Source organism: Sminthopsis crassicaudata, chromosome 5 (assembly GCF_048593235.1).
Source record: "Sminthopsis crassicaudata isolate SCR6 chromosome 5, ASM4859323v1, whole genome shotgun sequence".
Classification (NCBI taxonomy): Eukaryota; Metazoa; Chordata; class Mammalia; order Dasyuromorphia; family Dasyuridae; genus Sminthopsis; species Sminthopsis crassicaudata.
In genome coordinates, this window is record NC_133621.1 from 14,949,240 (window position 1) to 14,963,679 (window position 14,440).

The 14,440-nt window shown below is 41.4% G+C and overlaps 1 protein-coding gene and 1 long non-coding RNA gene across 3 annotated transcripts in view; one reads left to right on the forward strand and one right to left on the reverse strand.

Moving 5' to 3' along the window:
- Window positions 1-14,440, reverse strand: part of SKAP2 (src kinase associated phosphoprotein 2) — a 152,398-nt gene that overhangs the window by 109,212 nt on the left and 28,746 nt on the right. The gene's annotated exons all lie outside the window — the stretch shown is intronic.
- Window positions 488-13,918, forward strand: LOC141543650 (uncharacterized). Its single transcript, XR_012482487.1, has 2 exons — window positions 488-628; window positions 12,583-13,918. It is a non-coding gene; the product is annotated as an uncharacterized LOC141543650 (long non-coding RNA).

Below are 14,440 nucleotides of genomic sequence, written 5' to 3' on the forward strand. Positions count from 1 at the left end.
CTCTAGCATGTACATAAATACAAAGCTCTGGTTCACAAACTATTGTCCTAGCCACTGGTTAAGTTTGATAATGGCATAATAACAGCAACAACAACTCTTTTGTCCAACAAAACATTTTAAAGGCATTTTGCAATTATATAAAAACAAATGAATGCAAATAATGTTATCACATTAGAGATGAAAATTTTAAAAGTAGATTTTCTTTGTCTTTTTAGCAAGAGAGATTGGTAATTTACTGCCTAACAGTCCCACAATTTAAATGTCAGCCACACAAATCTTTATCTGGTCATCATGTTTTATTTCGACAAAACGCTCCAAATACAGCAGTATACAGAATCCAGCCTTTGACCCTGTCCTGTCCCCCTATCCCCAAGCATATGGAGCATTTTCATTTTTAAACAAACTGAAACCAGCCTTAGAAGCATTTTCCACGGCTTCTTAGAATCCTGGTTTGCTATTTCTTCTTTTCTTTTAAAAAGAGAGCAGTTACGAGGAGACTGCCATAGACCGTCAAAGGACAGCTGCTTGATTTGATCAGGTATATTATTGCCTGACCGTGTCAAATCATTCAACCTAACCTCTTTTCCTTTTCTGGAGCCTAGGTTGCCACTGAGGTGACTATTTATTAGTAAGTAAATACAGTGATGGTCATATTATGCATAGTGCTATGCCCTAAGGTCCTTTTATCATGAAATGAATGTATTTGCCCATACACACTTTATGTCTGTGTTAATGCCTGCACTTGCTTTAACTCTCCCTAAATCCCAAAACACGCCTTGAGATTTTTACTGCAAAACTCATGCCAAAGCACTTTTTTGTTTGTTTTAAATCACCAAAATGTTATCTACCATTAGTTTCTCTTGAGAGTCAGAAATGGGGGGGTAAGGAGGGGAGAAGAAGAGCCCAATTTCCCTAAGTTAAAAAAGTAGTTTTAAAAAACTGAATAGTCAAAGATTTAAGTGACTACTCTTTTGACCTCTAAATTCTAATATTACACATACAATTTCCATTTAGCATCAAGAATTACTTCAGTGATATAAGATTCAAAATAAATGTTAAGCTTTAAAATATACTGGCAATAGTGGGTTTGGTTTTTTTTTGTTTTGTTTTGTTTTTGCAAGGACTATTCAGACTAGATTACAAAAAAAGTATGAGAGTTGAAAGGAATAAATGACAATTATCAAAAATGCAACAATAAATTCAGCATTGACTGAGCCCCAAATCACTGTGCTGCAGGGCTTTCTCTGAATTTTTTGCTGCTAAAGACCAGAACATACAGCGTGAGTGAGAAAAGCTATAAAACCATAAAAAACATTTGCTTTTTCCTGCCCTGGCCCCCTAGGATCATAAACCCCAGACCATCTCCTTCCCGAATTTCTCTTTTCTCACTTGTTTCTTAACTGCTGGGTTATAAATAGCTTTGTCTTCCATTGAAGATACACGTTTTCTTCTGCAGACTCATTTCCTGTGGGAAATGATATGCTCCGAATTCCATACAAACATTTTCTTTGAATCCAAAGTTTCCAACTTCTAAGGCCGTCTATATTAATTCTGCGATTTCACAAAGAATAAAAATCCCAATGAAAACATGCATTTTACTTCCAACATCGTTAATGAAATACCGCAGTATTATTTTTTATTGAAAGATGCTAACAAGTCAGTATCAATGGATCAACACAGACCAGGAGCGGAATTGATTTTCTATCATTGGATCTACTGGGCAAAAAAACAACAGTATCCAATTGCATCCAAGCAGTGCGAAGCGATTTGTTAAAATGCATCTTTCAAGGCTAACATCCCGGGGACTGACTTCAGCCACAATTTCCACAAATATTTATACTGTACTTATTGTTTGTATTTTTATGAAATTACATATTACGTGGAAGGCCAGGAGAAGCAAACCCCCAACTGGCTCAGAGCTTGCCTTGCCCAAGACTTCTTTTGTCCGTCAATCAACAATAAAGTATTATTCTACCATCACAAAAGGAAAACCTTTGGAGGCAGCAGAGTTCTATGGGTTGTGCGAACGCCCAGTTGCTAAGAAGCAAATATGCTTCTCTTCTAATCAAATAGCCAAGCTCAGCAATGCCGCTGGCTCGGGGCAAGAAGCAAATTCCACCAGCCACAAACTTAGAAACAGTCTTGAATTATTTGTTGCTGACCGCTGGCTGAACCCTGTCCTGATGAGCACCATCACCATTAGCCACTACTCAATGTATTCCATCAACCAATGGCAACAGCAGCCTGCTACAGCTCAGGCTACAAGAAATTGATCAAACAGGGTAATGAGACTATTTCTTCATGGAGGTTATTTTAAATGAATATAAATATTTTCTTTCTACATAATTTGCCACAGAAAGGTCACTGAACTCTCTGTGATTCCAAAGAAAAATGCTACAGTATCCCTTTACATATTTGAGTTAAGATAAAGGCAACAAACAATTCTGGGTATTTTTTGATATTAAGCACAAATTCTAATGACCTGGCATCCCAGACAACAGATTAGCTCTAATATTTTATCTGCCCATTGAGTTACAACCAAAAAGCTGATCGGATGCTATTTTAAAAATATAAAACTAATCATGATTTGCCAATTAAAAAACATTTGTAGGAGAACATTTCTGTTTAAAGATAGCACAATTAATCTCTCACGTGGATGATTGTGAACACATGAATCACAACGTATGTCTTCTTAGCTCAAGTTATTAAAATTTGATATAATTGTTGTAAATTATTTAGTGAAGAATTCATTTTTCTATAGCCTACCTCCTCCTGCTAGACAGTAGGATAAAATGCATGTTAACTCTTCCAGTTGGCATATGAATCATTTCCCTGACATCTGATCTAGCTCTCCTAACAGGGTGGCATTTATTGCTTCTTTTGCTATCCATACTTTAAACCAAACCACACACCAAAAAAAAGCCTCGAACTCCTGAATAAAATGGAACGGAATTATAGCCAAGTCTTTTCTGTTCAGCCACTCTAACATCATTCTAAAACTTTAACAAAAGACATTTTAGTTGCTATATAGAAGACTGCTGATATGGTATTTTTACAGCTAATTAAAACCATTTAGATATTAGAAAACATTCCTAATTCACATACCAGTAATAAAAATGATTCAAAATAAATATTTCTAATAAATTGGTAGAAGACAATTACTCCAAAAAAGTATTATGCATTATATATTTCATCTAATTAGAAGCTTTGACTCTGGGAAAATATACTTTCATGGGGATAAGTTACTCTGAAAATTTGGTATAGATACCTAATACAAGATTACTATGATGCATTAAATAATGCATTGATTTCTATTCAATTAGGCAATGAAGAGGCAATAAAAGCATGTTACAGCTTAAATGATCAAATGAGATCAAATGAATATTTATGTAAATTTAAGAAATTTTTTTTTTGAAATTACAAATGTTGAAATTACATTTTAGGGTTTTGGGGGAGGTAGGATAATCTTTGAATTCACTTAGGATTTTTCCAATCTATCTGCCACCAATAACAAGATTTTTAAATTACTATACACTATATAAAGGAAACTTTTAATTTGCAAATGATACTTTCTGAAGATTTGGGAGATAAAGCCCAATCATATAGACTTTTCACAAGTCTTTTAAATTGTTTATGGGTACTACCCAATAAGACTAGCTTACCAAATGAAAGACAAAATGAGCATAGGAAGGTATTTTAACTCCAACAGATCTCTGCTGCCTGTTTCTGGATGTTTGTCTATGTCACTTGGTGACCAAAGTAAAGCAAGTTCTCTCCTTAGTGTATAGGAAGTATGAAAGTGGCCATTTCCCCACCGTGGATATTTAGAAATCTATAGATCTATTAAGCAGGATTTTAAAAACACAAAAATGAGAAAATTTAAACAAAGGTTTAAAAGAAAATAAGTAGTACAGGACCACCTCTATAATTGACATGAAGTTCATCTCCTCTAAAAGGAAAAACTACTAATGTTACAAAGAAACTGGGCTGTGCGGTTGAAGAGAGTGTAATCAAATACATGCTGCTCATTCTATTTTTCTCCCATTAAAATTTTTGCCATAATCTGAGAATAGACAAAAATTCATAAATCTCTAAATAAAAATCAATAATCAGTTAAAAAGAAAATTAGGATCTGGCAGCAAGAGACACCCTATCAACTGTCTAACAATATAACAAATTCAGTCTAAACCACAAAGAACCAATTTAACTTCTGGTGCCAAGGAGCCAGATGGCACTGCTGGAAAAAATTAAGTCTCCAGATTGGCAGCTCGACCCTGTGATTATTGCCCAAGGGAGGACAAAGTGGAAGAAAAGCGGGAGGTTCAGTAGGATGAGGATAAATCAATTATCACCAACTTGCTACATCCTTCCCATGATATTTTAATAACAGGTCCTAAATACCATACAAGTGGATATTCATGGTTCAAATGGTTCCAATATGCTATAAGGTAAGAAAGGCAGAAATGAAGAGTGTGATAAATAAAACCCAGAGATAAAGGATTTCAAATAAACATTTGGGCTGATTTTTTGTCCCAGGAAATAAACCAGAGCAGAAGTTGAGGGACAGTCTGCTGCAACTGATCATGGGCTACAAGTCATCAAGATTCAAGTTTCTGTGTCATTTTGAATATTCTGAGACCTTTTCTTTTTCTTTGTTTTGCATTTGGTGACTGCATTCTCAACCTTCCACATGTTGTTCAAAAAATTAATTCTTCAGTGGATTTAAATTCACAGTGAAAAGATGATTCCCAAGGACTATTTCATGACCTATAGAATAATTTGCATTTTCTTGTATGTTAGTATGTTAGAGAGAAAACCACATCTCATGCATTTTAATGTGTATTTGAAAACATATGAAAGCCCAAATGAACTCCATTTCCCCCAATTTGTAATACTTTTCCCACTTCCATCCTGCAATTCAGTTCAACATTAATTAATCACCTATGATATTCAGGGCACTACTGAAATCTAATCCACGAAATATTCTGTTAAAATTAAATAGCATAAAAGAATGAAAAATACCTAGTTAATATGTGCAACTGGAAGAAACTCATGATCAGTTTTTGCCATACTATTCAAATACCACTGATTTGAAAGATACCACTGATTGTGCAATAGATGGAAAATGTATGCTGAGATTTGGGCTTTCTGTTCCTACCCTTCTCTAGGGTATTTTTGTCTCTAAGCATATGTAACTATTCTATATCATTTTGAGATGTACAGAGCAAAAGAGCTAAAGTTTCCATCTTTTAACATTAAAAAACTCAGAAGCCTATCTGTAAGGAAGAAATTTCAAAAAAGAAAAAGTATTTTCTAGTACAATTCATTGTTGGTAAACAACAACATGTATCGAGTCTAGTTATTTTTATTAGCTACAAAATCAATCCATTTCACTGGCAAATTTATCTGATTACGAATTCAAATTTTCAGGCCTGCTTACTTAAGCAATAAAAAGCAAGAGATGAAAGCAGCTTTTCTCACAGAAAAGGGGTCCCCTCTTCTGTAGAATGAAGGAGCTAAGGGTACGCTGACTCTGCGGTCCATTCTGGTTCCCAGCCTTGATTCTCTAAGACCTGGTAGCCCAGAAAGGACCCTGTTGAAAGATGAGCCCAATCACCTTCACACAAATTTGATCAATGTCCACTGAAATCTACTCTGATGGATTTCCTGGCTGGTGTCAGAGGATCAGGGTGCGGCTTGCTCCCAGGAGTCTCTGGCTATGCACTCAGCCCCTGCCCGGTGCCTGGACACCTGCACTGATGGATGGCCGCCTCTGCTCTGGAATCATGTGCTTCCCCTAGAGCATGGTGAGACCATTTTCCACATAGAGCTCAATTTTAACAAGGATCCCTTGACAGCTTTGCTGGAACACGGAGAGGAAATTTAGGCTACCTATAACCATTCTGGCTTCTGTGGACACATTTTTCTCTTCACCATTTTGGGATAAACAGCAGTTAAATCTTCACTTCCTGGAATAAACATAGGACAGTTTTGTTTCTAGTACCTAGCTCACACAAGTGCCTGGGTTACAGGACACCGACCACCTAGGTTCCCATATGCAAATTGATTCATAAAAATATGAAGTGTAATGGCTACCTAATGGATTTTTAATAATAGATGAAAACTAGATAGAAATGGCAAGATAAAAGAAAGGGAAGATGAAAGTAATGAGGAAGTAGAGGGGGAGAAGAGAGAGAAAAAAATGTTATCAACAAGAAACGAGCAGGTTTTTGCATCCCTAAGCTATCCATAGAAATTTTCAAAAGGGAGGATTTTAAAAGTCAAAACGTGTATCAGGAAAAAAATTAAGGTCACTATATTATATTTCAAATCTAAATTTCACACCTGTAAAGAAACCTGCCAATGATAATTCTAAGACATTTTGCCTTTGACAGGATAAGATTGCTAATGAGCAGATGTTGCTGTCAAAGTTTCAAATACATATCAAGAGAATAAACAACTTTAATATGCTTTTACTATAAAAATATCACACGTCAATTTCATTTGATTCAAAATCACACGTGATTTCATTTTAAGAAAACCTGGTAACATGAAAACCCAAATCTATGCAACAAAATTCAGACATGAATATTTGTCTTTCCATCAACAATATCTACTGATGATTTCAAGGACATCTTCCTTTAGTGGAGGAACCCTGGTCCCTCTGAGATTCTGCAGGCAGTGCATGATTTCTGTTCATACCAAGCAGGAAAGGTTTTCAGTTCAGCGTTCAGAGACTGTGTCATTCACCCAAGGCCCCATGAAGTTAAGTTCAAAGACATTTTTAATGAAGCCAGCCAGAGAAAAGTGAATTTGTTTGCTATAACAACTTGGGTTGTTTTGTTTGTTTGTTTGTTTGTTTGTTTTTACTCAGAACTTAATAATTACCAACAAAGTGGCAATAAACAAGCAAAAAGATTCTATAAAAAAACAAACCCAACTGTAAATATGTACCTTGAGGCCTTAATAATACACAAGAAATTTAAGAAGATAAATAATAAAACCCCCACTTGTGTTCCCTTCTTTTTCTCTAAGTTGTTTTTTTTTTTTCCTATGTATGTATAATGTGCTGTTGAGGTATTATTTTTCCATTTCCATCATTACCCACTAATTCACACTCTTACCCCACCCAAGAAAAGCATTTTCTCAAAATAGGCAGGTGAACTAGCTATACCAGATCTAAAACTATATTATAAAACAGCAGTCAGCAAAATCATTTGGTACTGGCTAAGAAATGGAGTAATTGATCAATGGAATAAGTTAGATTCACAGGACACGATAGTCAAAAGACTATAGTAATCTAGTTTTTGATAAACCTAAAGATCTCAGCTTCTGGGATAAGAACTCACTATTTGACAAAAATTGCTAGGAAAACTGGAAAATAGTATGGCAGAAACTAGTCATTGACCCACACCTAACACCATACACCAAGATAAAGTCAAAATGGTTTCATGACATAAACAATGACACTATAAGCAAATTACGAGAACAATTTACCTCTCAGATCTGTGGAGAAGGAAGGAATTCATGGCCAAAGAAGATCTAGAGAACATTATGAACTGCCAAATGAATAATTAGGATTACATTAAATTTAAAAGTTTTTGTACAAACAGAACTAATGCAGTCAAGATTAGAAAGAAAGCTGGGGAAAAAATTTTATATCTATCTATCTATATATCTATATATAAATATATTTCTGATAGCTGTTTCATTTCTAAAATATACAGAGAATTAACTCAGATTTATATAAACACAAGCCATTCCCCAACTGATAAATGATCAAAGAATATGAACAATGTTCTGATGATGAAATTAAAGTCATTTCTAGTCATTTGAAAAAATGTTCTATATGGAAAATGTGGAACTATGTTTAGAAGATTTGCACATGTTTAACCTATATTGAATACTTGATGTCTAGGAGAGCAAGGAAGTGGAGAGGGAGGGAGAAAAATTTGGAACACAAGATTTTACAAGGATGAATGTTGAAAATTATCTTTGTATGTATTTGAAAAATAAAAAGCTATTATAAAAAAAAGAAAAATTTCTCTAAATCATTATTGATTAGAGAAATGCAAATTAAGGCAACTCTGAGGGTTCATTTCACATTTCTCAGATTGGTAAAGATGACAGGAAAAGATAATGATAAATGCTGGAGTGAATATGGGAAAACTGGCACATATAATATTATTGGTGGAGTTGTGAATTGATCCAACCATTCTGGAGAGCAATTTGGAACTATGCCCAAAAGGCTATCAAACTGTGCATCCCTTTGATCCAGCAGTGTTTCTATTGGGTTTGTATCCCAAAGAGACCATAAAAAAGGAAAAGGACCCACATGTGCAAAAAATGTTTATAGTAACCCTTTTTGTAGTGGCAAGAAACTGAAAAGTGGTGGGGAGTGGCTGAAAAAGTATGGTATATGAATGTTATGAAATATTAATGTATTATAAGAAATTATAAGCCGACTAATTTCAGAAAAGCCTGGAAAAACTTACATGAACTGATGCTAAATGAAGTGAGCAAAATCGTACACAGTCACAAGATTATGTGATGATCAACTGTGAGGGACTTGGTTCTTTTCAACAATCAAGTGATTCAAGGCAGTTTTAATAGACTTGTGATGGAAAGAGTCCATTTTCAGAGGAAAATTATGGAGACTGAATGTGAATCCAAGTACAGTATTTTCATTTTGTTGTTTGTTTTTTCTTTCACCTTTTGATCTGATTTTCTTTGTGTAGCATGACAAATATGGAAATACATTTAGAAGAATTATACATGTTTAATCTATATTGGATTGCTTGCTGTCCTGAGTGGGTCGGGGTAGAGAGAGAAAAAAAATTGGAGCATAGGTTTTACAAAGGTGAATGCTGAAAACAATCTTTGGAAAAATAAAAGCTATTTTAAAAAACAGGCAGGCAAAATCAAGCAAACAACAACAGGCCATGAAATGTGTGTCTAAAAACACAATTCCACCAGTATTGGGTGTACACTGTTGCTCTGGAAGACCACTGGCCTTCAGAAAAAAACTAAATTCCTCTTTGGAACTTTAAAAACGCTCTTGGTCAAGACAGTTTACCGCTCAGTTTCCTTATCTACGAATCTATTTGCTACTTTAGAGTAGGGTTCTTAACCTGGGGAGTGTGAATTTTTCTTAATAACTCTGCCATCACTGGTTTCCTTTTACCTATTTAAAACCATTGTTCTAGAAGTGAGTGCAAGGGATAATATTGTAAAAAGTTACCCATGCATATGTACTTTTATAATAATAAAAAAATTAAAAATAAAACCATCAATCTAAGAATGGGTCCACAGGCATATTCATTGCAAAGAATGAAAAAGCGCCACGTTCCCCTGGACTCCATGATTCCTGAGGCCTTTTCCAGTTCTAAATCAGTTATCTTGGGAGTCTAAGTCCAACAGAAGCCCAGAGACTCAAGTTCAAATACGTTTAAAAGCTCCAGAGAAAACATCCCCTCCTCGAGGGCATTGGAGCAGCAGTTAATGTTCTGGTCATTCCAAAACTGGAATTCAGGAATCTAATTTCTGGAATTTTCTAGATGCTTCAAGTCATATAGAACAAATCAGTGACAAATTCCCTAATTTTGCTTCCTGGCATATCACAACAACTTGCAATGTTTATAGCCAATTAATAATCAATCAATCACAATATTTACAGCCCTGGAAAGTCCCCCGTTCTGCCCTCTAGGGGGGCCCCCGCCTGCTTTCGGCATGTTGAGGCGAGTACTGGAGTAGAAAAAGGGAATATCCTGAACCACATAAGGAGGAGGAGTGATGGGGATGGCACGGAGGCAGCCACCCATCGTCAGACTCCAAACCCAGCAACGCCACATAGCAGCTCTGGCCCTGTAGTGAGAGCTGCCCAGATCTCCGACCCAGAGACCCTGCGTCACCAAGTCAGCGGCCTTCCCGGGCATGCCTTCTGGGCCCTTCAGAGACCCTGAGTGGGCCCCGATGGTGGGACACACTGCGCAGGCCAGGACGGGCATCTTGGACAGGAAGCAGAGATGGAAAGATCACAGGAAGGAGTCGGACTAGAACTTGGGGCCCCTCTAGCTCTGGGCCCACGCCCCAATCACTGAGGCAGGAGCCCTCACTCCCTCAGCCTGGATCACAGCTGACAGATGCCCCGAGTTGTCCATTTTAATGTAAAACATGCGCTCCATGGGGGTGCAACCATCTCACCTTTGGACCCTCCCAAAGCGGTGCAGGGAGCACCTACAGCTCAGAACCTGGATTACAAATAATTCAAGTAATGAAACCAGGGGCGGCCAGCCTGCCGCAGGGGATCAACAAGGACCTCTAAGCGAGAAGCCGCTCAGTCCTCTCCCTCCACCCTCAGAGCTGGCTCTTGGCTGGCCTGATCCTGCCTCGGTGCCCATCCCCTCCCTCTCCGGCCCTGCTGCCAATCCCTTTGTACACGGCCTCCCTTATGCCCACCCAGATTACTTCAGCAACACCCATCCTCCCTCCATCCCCCTGACAAACGCTCCTTCCACAGGCAGTCCCATCTCGCTACTGCTCAGGAGTCTTCAATGGCTCACTACTGGAGCTGGGGGAGGCAGGCGAGGACCAGGAGCACCCCCTCCTCCCTGGCCCACAGAAGTCACTGACCACTCCTCTCTCTTTCTCCCCCTCTCCCACATACAATCTGTTAGCAGGTCCTCTTGCTTCTGCCTTCACAGATGGAGGCAGCCCAAAACCCTTAGGAACAAGAGCCCTGGCGTCCTGGGAAGCCGGAAGACCTTACTGTGCAGCTAATTAGTTAGGTCGCTGTGGAAGTCATTTGGACTTCTCTCTTATGGAGAGAACAGGAGTATGGGACCTCTAAAAACTTTCCTTACATGTGGTCTTTGTTGTAGCCATCAAAATTAAATACAAATCATGCAAAAAACGAATCCACTCTGTCTCCGCAGAAGGGTCTGGCAGCCATGAGCAGAGGAGATGGCAGGAGTGACGAAGGTATGGAGGCTGTAGGAGTGACCGAACGATCTGCCGGAGGTTAGCTGAGAGCCTCCCATCCTCAGGCACAACTCCCAAGCAAACCAATAATGCCCCAACGTCCCGTTTTGTTCCTCCTCCATGGTCAAAAGACGAGTGACCCAAAAGAAAGAGCAGGGTGGCCTCTGGATACAACAGTCAGCCTGGGCAGGAGAAGGGCCATCACTTCAGAGGCTCCGGGAGTCTACTGCCTCCATCACCTCCGTAACTCCATCACCTCCATGACTCCATCACCTCCGTGACTCTCCCAAGGCTCTCCATAACCTGTCCTCGTCTTGGTCTTCTCCTTTCCTCCTCATCCCAGCGGACTGCTGGTGGCTCCAATCGGGGCTCCCCAGTCTGGTCTCCCCTGACCGACCCTCACCAGTCACACAAGCTTGAGCTTGCCCAGGGCCCCTCCCCCAAGCCTGCCTGATAGCACAAAGCCCCCAGTGCAGCGGCAAAGATTGCTGCGGACAAGGATGGGCTCTGGGGAGGAGGAGGCCGGTTCTCCCGGTGCGGGCCCTGCTGCTTTCCCTGGTGACTTCACCAGGTGTGGGTGGGCACTTCCTCTGATGCCATAGGCTATAACACTCAGGCACAGAGCCAAAAAAAAAAATCGTGTTAAAAAAAACCCAGAGAAATTAGTTTGAACCCTGATGTTATCAGGTCAGGCAGAATGAAGGGAGATCTACAGGAGGTGGGCAGCTAGGGGGCAGCACAGTGCAGAGAGCTGGGCCTGAGTTCGAGTCCTACCTCGGACACCTTGCCTCACTTGGCTCAGCTGTTAATGAGGTTAGTGATTACAGCCGCCACTCCCAGAGGTGGGAGGAGCCCATGAGACCCCGCTGTAAAAGCATCCTGCAGGCCTGACCACCCTCCTGAATGCCCCCTCTGAGCACGCTGTGCATCATCACAAGTTACAGCGTCTGACTGCGGCTGGTCAAAGCGGCACGAGCTCGGAATGCTTGGCCCCAGGTCAGCACAAAGCCCCTCACCCTGGGGTGTCCTTTTGGCTCCTCTGAGCACGGGTCTGGCAGAGAACCAGGGCCAAAGAGCACCGCCAGCAGACTATACAGGACAGTGACCCGTGGGGTGACCTGTGCGTGAAGCCTGACAGCCGTGGCTGCCTCCATCTCACCTCGGACACTCGGTAACGAAGGCGAGTGAACAGAAAGCACGGCTAACCGCCCACAAGCTCTCCGGGAGTCCATCACATGGGGCGAAGGATGGAGAGCAGCCCAGCACCTGCAGCGTCCCTGAGCCGGATCAGTACATCTGAACCAGGGCTCACCTGATGAGAGGGTGTTAACAGCTAACGACAGGGGGCTGTAGACATGGGAGAGCGGGATGGGAAGCTACCAACATCTTTTACAGGTACGCTCTGCTTTCACGGGGCTTTTAGGGTTAGGGTCCCTGACCTCTGAAGCCTTTGAGCTGGCCCCTCTCCACCTCCCTTTCCTCCCCACTTATTGCACTCGTGCCAAACTGGTCCTACTATTTATTCCTCACTTGTGGTCCTCGGGCTCCCGAGCCTGACTCCATTATCTTATGGTCCTGTGTCTATCTTGGATCTTTCTGTAGACGCTGCCATCAAAGGAGAGAGCCACGTCACACGTGTGAGAGAGCGACTACCAGAGGACTACGGCAAGGGTCTGGGGCTCCAGAGGGAGCAACAAGGAGAAGGGAAGACCCAGCCGTGCTTCCCCGTCCACAGTGGTCCTGGCTGGCCTCGGCTGTCCCAAGCTCCTGACACTCTTCTGGAACATCCTTTCCATGGAATGCTTCCGGACCTGCTCGCTGCAACCCATCTTCAGGCCCGCCACACAGCAGTAAGCACAACCACAGGCGGAGATATACATGTGTGTGCATATGTGTGTATATCTCTGTATATGTGTCAAGACAAGTCCTCTGGGGCCTCCAGGCCTTGTGTACCCACACCAGGCCCTTCCCTCCCCACAGGTTTGTTCCTCATGGCATCTCCCACATCTCATCCTAGACCATCCCTTCCCTCCTGGGATAACCCTGTAGAATTTTAATCCATTGCACCGCTCCGCTCCCTCGGCCCTCTGCACTCTGCTCCCCAAATCTTGGGCCCATGTCAGGACACCTCCCCCAAGCCCAGATCTTCACGATTCCTGCTTCAACAATACTCAGATGTCTCTGGGAAGCCCAGGGGATACCAGAGAGGGCAAAGGGACAAAGAAGTCGATGCCTTCTCTATGGAGGGTCCAATCTAACCTCCAAACCAAGGCTGGGGAGATCTCACGTTAGGAGAACAATACGGCGCATCAGCTGGAGGGCCGGCTCCCCCATAAAACCCCAGATTGACCGCTCTCCAGACAACACGAGCCCTGGTTTTTACATGACATGAGTGGATCATAAAACAAAGTGCCCTACAGTAAAGAGAGAGAGAGATACCAAACGGAGGAGGGCCTCCAAGCCCGGAAGTCTGGGTTCAAGGCCTGCCTCCGACGCAGACTAATTTAACTTCTGAGGATTCTGAGGGAACTCTCCTCAGCAACAAGGCGCAGCTAGCATCTATCTGCAGTGGTGGAGGGCATCTCCTCCTCTGGGAAAGCCTTCTTCCAATGAAATCACACACGTCTAGGCCCATCCTTGTCCCTAAGATTATAAACATCCACCAGGAAAAAACCTACCATCTGGACAGACTGTCAGAAGCACAAAGAACATCACTATGAGAGATGCAGGATAAAATCCCATCTCCAACTGACACGGGGACATATGTATGCACGTGTTCACACACACACACACACACACACACACACACTCAGACACATAATTTAAAGATGTTGAAATTACAAGATTTCTATTGAGCTGAGAATGTGAGAAAATTACCTTTTTTGCCAGATGCACAGCAATTGTAAAAATATACACAATGCAACAGTGATATTAAAACTAGGCCTGTGATACTCTTACTTTAATTAACATATTAATCTCTCAGTTCTTAGAATAAAAGAACTCAATATTTTGGGAAAGAGCACGGTAGGAAGGGAAGAGCAATTGCACTCCAGGCAGTCACCCAATTCTGCTCTACAGAAGTCACTGCCGGCTTCGGTTCATTCCCAGTCATACAGAGACAAAGTTTGTTCACCAAAAACTTAATGATAAATTTGGAAGATTTGTTCCCTGTGCCCCCCACCCCCTTTTTGCATTATTCTCTCCGGTGCTGCACTAATTACTAGCCATAAGTGTAGGAGTTCGAGGCGGGAAATCCCTGCCACTCAGCCCCTTGAATCCAGAACCTTCCTCTGGGAGGAGCAGAATGGAAGAACACCTCCAAGGAACAAGCGCGTTTTGGCCCCAATGGATGCATCTGGTCCCTCTCCTGTTGGCAGAACACCTGCCCTGGGGCAAGGCCGGAAAATGGTATCGAGCTCGCAGGGCAGAGTTCCCTCCAGAGAAAGGCCTTTTCGGTGGG